The sequence below is a fragment of the Oncorhynchus masou genome, chromosome 33 (assembly GCF_036934945.1).
Source record: "Oncorhynchus masou masou isolate Uvic2021 chromosome 33, UVic_Omas_1.1, whole genome shotgun sequence".
NCBI lineage: Eukaryota > Metazoa > Chordata > Actinopteri > Salmoniformes > Salmonidae > Oncorhynchus > Oncorhynchus masou.
This window is the reverse complement of record NC_088244.1, coordinates 23823818-23829817: the sequence shown is the minus strand read 5'-3', so window position 1 is coordinate 23829817 and position 6000 is coordinate 23823818. Positions and strand designations below refer to the sequence as shown.

Sequence of the window (6000 nt, the reverse complement as noted above, 5' to 3'; positions counted from 1 at the left end):
GAATATTTCATTCATTCAGATCTAGGATGTGTTATTTTAGTGTTCCCTTTATTTTTTTGAGCAGTGTATATGGCAGCACCCAAGGGGGCTTGAACTTCCGAGCTCTCCCTGAGGATTTTGTTCCGACATAGTGTCCCCATGAGTGACAGAACACTGAGCCAATCACGGCGCAACTAGAGAACATTACCAACCCGTAGCTTTGTATTTTCTACTGGGCTCGGCTGAAAAACCTGCCTTACTCAAGAAAGCAAAAAACAGATAATGTTTGTATGCAGCTTTATTAACTTAATCATGATTATTTTTTACATTGTTTGCAAACTGATATTTGACGTATTAATGCCAAAATGACATGCAACAAAAAAAACTAAAAAATATATTTTATAGCTAAACAGGTGGGCCTCTGCACCACTTGCCACTGATCTGAATTAATCCAGAGACCATGGCATTATTGAACAAGTAGGAGAAGCCATATAATAAACTGTAATTCTAACATCTCCGACATGTCTACCACTTAATGTTTGCAGAAAGTTAATTTAAGTTTCATACATTGTGCTGAACAGGCAACCCTGCCACACATAAAATGGACCTAAACTCGCGCTTTTGCCGTACTTCACAAGTAAACGGGATTCGGGGAAACAACATTTGCACTCTACAGTTCCGCGTTGTGATTATTATGCAGTCATTTACAGCCAATACGATATCGACAGACTAACTGGATCAACTGAAAGCATGTTTTTCTATTTGAAAAACTAGCTGTCATAAAGCAGAAAGTACTACAATACCGTATAGCTCAGCTGAAGTGATGACCAGGTTGTGAGTTAGTGATGGAGAACATTGAGGAGACGCCATTTCGGATCACCCATACCGTCCAAGCTCTGGGCTCCGCACTACGGGGAGAGCCTGAAAATGTTCCTGATGCTAATGGTCTGGGTAGCGGGGACAGAATCTCGAGTGAGCCAGAGAAGCTTTGGTTCAAAGAAAGCAGCGCTAAGAATCTCCGAAACAGGGACTTCTTTTCAGCCACCACGGTGCTGAATACGCTTTATGCAGACGGACAGGTCGGTCTGTTAACGTTAGATGAACAGTTAGCTAACTAACGTTAGCTTAATTGTTATTTGCCTTAGAATTGTTTTGCAGTTGGTGTACTGGTTGTAATGTATGTGTTGACAGATATGCAGTTGACAGCACACGCTTTTCTCTTTGACAGGTTGAACTCGAGAGATATGTGGAGGCAAATTGAACCCCAAACTGTCAACTTCCACTTGATGATTGTGAACGAAATTGAATTCATACATTTTTCATATTTGAGACTGTTGGCATTGCCATCATCGACATAACATTTAAACATTGCGGCAAGTATTATTGACTGGCAAATACAATGTGGGTCAACCTGCAAAATGTGCCACCGTGTTTCCACATGGCATCGGTCAATACAACACCACACAGTCCTGCAGGAGGCAAATGAAGCATGTGCCACTACAGGCAGAAGGATATTACTGCAATAGTTTTTTACTGTGTGTGTGTGATAGTGCATATATCTTTGCATGCTAGAAAACTGTCTGCTATCCATGGACAGCATGTACAGTTGGAATCGGAAGTTTACATACACTTAGGTTGGAGTCATTAAACTCGTTTCTCAACCACTCCACTGATTTCTTGTTAAACTATAGTTTTGGCAAGTCGAGTAATGTATTTCAAGGCCTATCTTCAAACTACGTGCCTCTTTGCTTGACATCATGGGAAAATCAAAAGAAATCAGCCAAGACCTCAGAAAACAAACTGTAGACCTCGACATGTCTGGTTCATCCTTGGGAGCAATTTCCAAATGCCTGACGGTACCACATTCATCTGTACAAACAATAGTATGCAAGTATAAACATCACGGGACCACGCAGCCGTCATACCGCTCAGGAAGGAGACGTGTTCTGTCTCCTAGAGATGAATGTACTTTGGTGTGTAAAGTGCAAATCAATCCCATAACTACAGCAAAGGACCTTGTGAAGATGCTGGCGGAAATAGGTACAAAAGTATCTATATCCACAGTAAAACGAGTCCTATATCGACATAACCTGAAAGGCCACTCAGAAAGGAAGAAGCCACTGCTCCAAAACTGACATAAAAAAGACAGACTACGGTTTACAACGGCACATGGGGACAAAGATCGTACTTTTTGGAGAAATGTCCTCTGGTCTAATGAAACAAAAATAGAACTGTCTGGCCATAATGACCATCGTTATGTTTGGAGGAAAAAGGGGGAGGCTTTTAAGCTGAAGAACACCATCCCAACCGTGAAGCACGGGGGTGGCAGTATCATAGCCTAGTGGTTAGAGCATTGGCCTAGTAACCGGAAGGTTGCAAGTTCAAACCCCCGAGCTGACAAGGTACAAATCTGTCGTTCTGTCCCCTAGGCCGTCATTGAAAATAAGAATTTGTTCTTAACTGACTTGCCTAGTTAAATAAAGGTTAAAAAAATGTTGTGGGGGTGCTTTGTTTCAGGAGGTACTGGCGCACTTCACAAAATAGATGGCATCACGAGGAGGAAAATTATGTGAATATTGAAGCAACATCTCAAGACATCAGTCAGGAAGTTAAAGCTTGGTCGCAAATGGGTCTTCCAAATGGACAATGACCCCAAGCATACTTCCAAAATTGTGGCAAAATGGTTTAAGGACAACAAAGTTGAGGTATTGGAGTGGCCATCACAAAGCCCTGACCTTAGTCCTGTAGAAAATTTGTGGACAGAACTGAAAAGGTGTGTGCGCGCAAGGAGGCCTACAAACCTGACTCAGTTACACCAGCTCTGTCATGAGGAATGGACCAAAATTCACCCAACTTATTGTGGGACGCTTGTGGAAGGCTACACAAAACGTTTGACCAAAGTTACACAATTTAAAGGCAATGTTACCAAATACTAATCGAGTGTATGTAAACTTCTGACCCACTGGGAATGTGATGAAATAAATAAAAGCTCAAATTAATAATCCTCTACTATTATTCTGACATTTCACCTTCTTAAAATAAAGTGATCCTAACTGACCTAAAACAGGGATTTTTTACTAGGATTAAATGTCAGGAATTTTGTTTAAATGTACTTGGCTAAGGTGTATGTACATTTCAGACTGTAAGTGCGATGTGTTTGTGTGTAGTTTCCCCAGCGGTGATGTTTAGAGTGCAGTCCCTGAGAGGGACAGGGGTTCTCCCTGTGGCTGGAGGGGAACTCATAGGAGAGGGGCTGAGGGTGCGAGTCGACCGTTTCAGAAGGTCCTGAGTGACGTGTCGGTGTCCCTGAAGCCTCCTTGCCAGAGACAGGGGTGTGTGGTGCTCAACTGCCCCACCCTGCACCCCAAACCAAATTTACCCTCCCCTGACATCCTCACGCTGGGGCAACTACGCACTGTGCTGCTGACTGACCACTTAGGGGCGCTACTGAGGAGACAGGGGTGTGTAAGGCGATTACTATTCTACCATAGTCAAATTTGGATACGCCTACACAACCAGTCAAAAGTTTAAGAAAACCTACTAATTCAAGGGTTTTTCTTAATTTTTTAAACAAATTTCTACATTGTAGAATAATATTGAAGACATCAAAACTATGAAATAACACATATGGAATCCTATAGTAAACAGAAAAGTGTTAAACAAATCTAAATATATTTGATATTCTTCAAATAGTCTTTGACAGCTTTGCATTCTCTCAACCAGCTTCATGAGGTAGTCACCTGGAATGCATTTCAATTAACAGGTGTGCCTTGTTAAAAGTGAATTTGTGGAATTTCTTTCCTTAATGCGTTTCAGCCAATCAGTAATGTTGTGACATGGTAGAGGTGGTATTCAGAAGATGGCCCTATTTGGTAAAAGACTAAGTCCATACTATGGCAATAACAGCTCAAATAAGTCAAGAGAAACAACAGTCCATTACTTTAAGGTCAGTCAATCCAGAAAATTTCAAGTGCTGTTGCAAAAAACATCAAGCTCTGTGATAAAACTGTCTCTCATGAGGACCACCACAGGAAAGGAATACCCAGAGTTGCCTCTGCTGCAGAGGATAAGTTCATTAGAGTTACCAGCCTCGCCCAAGTAAATGCACAGAGCTGAAGTAACAGACACATCTCAACATCAACTGCTCAGAGGAGACTGTGTGAATCAGGCCTTCGTGGTCGAATTGCTGCAAAGAAACCACTACTAAAGGACACCAATTAGAAGAAGAGACGTGCTTGGGCCAAGAAAAACGAGCAATGGACATTAGACCAGTGGAAATTTGTCCTCTGGTCTGGAGTCCAAATTGGAGATTTTTGGTTAGCACCGCTGTGTCTTTGTGAGACACAGTGTGGGTGAACGGATGATCTCAACTAGAGGTTGACCGATTTAATCAGAATGGCCGATTTTTAATTAGGGCCGATTTCAAGTTTTCATTTAAAAACATATTTTTTTTACTCCTTTATTTAATCTTTAACTAGGCAAGTCAGTTAAGAACACATTCTTATTTTCAATCACGGCCTAGGAACAGTGGGTTAACTGCCTTGTTCAGGGGCAGAACAACAGATTTTCACCTTGTCAGCTCGGGGGATCCAATCTTGCAACCTTAACCAGTCCAACGCAATAACGACCTGCCTCTAAGGAGTTACACGAATGTAGTAAACCAAGGTAAGTTGCTAGCTAGCATTAAACTTATCTTATAAAAAACAATCCATCATAATCACTAGTTAACTACACATGGTTGATGATATTACTAGATATTATCTAGCGTGTCCTGCGTTGCATATAATCCGACTGAGCATACAAGTATCTGATTGAGCGGTGGTAGGCAGAAGCAGGCGCGTAAACATTCATTCAAACAGCACTTTCGTGCGTTTTGCCAGCAGCTCTTTGTTGTGCGTCAAGCATTGCGCTGTTTATGACTTCAAGCCTATCAACTCCCGAGATGAGGCTCGTGTAACCGAAGTGAAATGGCTAGCTAGTTAGCACGCGTTAATTGTCGTTGTGTTGCTGGTTCGAGCCCAGGGAGAAGCGAGGAGAGAGACGGAAGCTATACTGTTACACTGGCAATACTAAAGTGCATATAAGAACATCCAATAGTCAAAGGTTAATGAAATACAAATGGTATAGAGGGAAATAGTCCTATAATTCCTATAATAACTACAACCTAAAACTTCTTACCAGGGAATATTGAAGACTCATGTTAAAAGGAACCACCAGCTTTCATATGTTCTCATGTTCTGAGCAAGGAACTGAAAAATTAGCTTTCTTACATGGCACATATTTTACATGGAACATATTGCACTTTTACTTTCTTCTCCAACACTTTGTTTTTGCATTATTTAAACCAAATTGAACATGTTTCATTATTTACTTGAGGCTAAATTGATTTTATTGATGCATTATATTAAGTTAAAATAAGTGTTCATTCAGTATTGTTGTAATTGTCATTAGAACAAATCAATAAATAAATTAATCGGCCGATTAATCGGTATCGGCGCTGAAAAATCATAATCGGTCGACCTCTAATCTCAACATCTGTATTTCTCACCGTAAAGCATGGAGGAGGAGGTGTGATGGTGTGTGTGCTTTGCTGGTGACACTCAGTTATTTTTATTTCGATTCAAGGCAGTAACCAGCATGGCTACCACCGCATTCTGTAGCGATACGCCTTCCCATCACATTTGCCCTTAGTGGGACTATCATTAGTTTTTCAACAGGACAATGATCCAACACACCTCCCAGGCTGTGTGAGGGCTATTTGACCAAGAAGGAGAGTGATGGAGTGCTGCATCAGATGACTTGGCCTCCACATTCTGCCGACCTCAACCAAATTGAGATGGTTTGGGATGAGTCAGACCTCAGAGTGAAGGAAAAGCAGCCAACAAGCGCTCAGCGTATGTGGGGACTCCTTCAAGACTTGGAAAAGCATTCCAGGTGAAGCTGGTTGAGAGAATGCCAAGTGTGCTAAGCTGTCATCAAGGCAAAGGGTGGCTACTTTGAAGAATATCAAAATATATTTTG

The 6000-nt window shown here is 41.5% G+C and overlaps 1 pseudogene; it reads left to right on the top strand.

Moving 5' to 3' along the window:
- Positions 1-718: 718 nt before the first annotated feature.
- LOC135527543 (DALR anticodon-binding domain-containing protein 3-like) overlaps positions 719-6000 on the top strand; it is a 35788-nt pseudogene continuing 30506 nt past the window's right edge.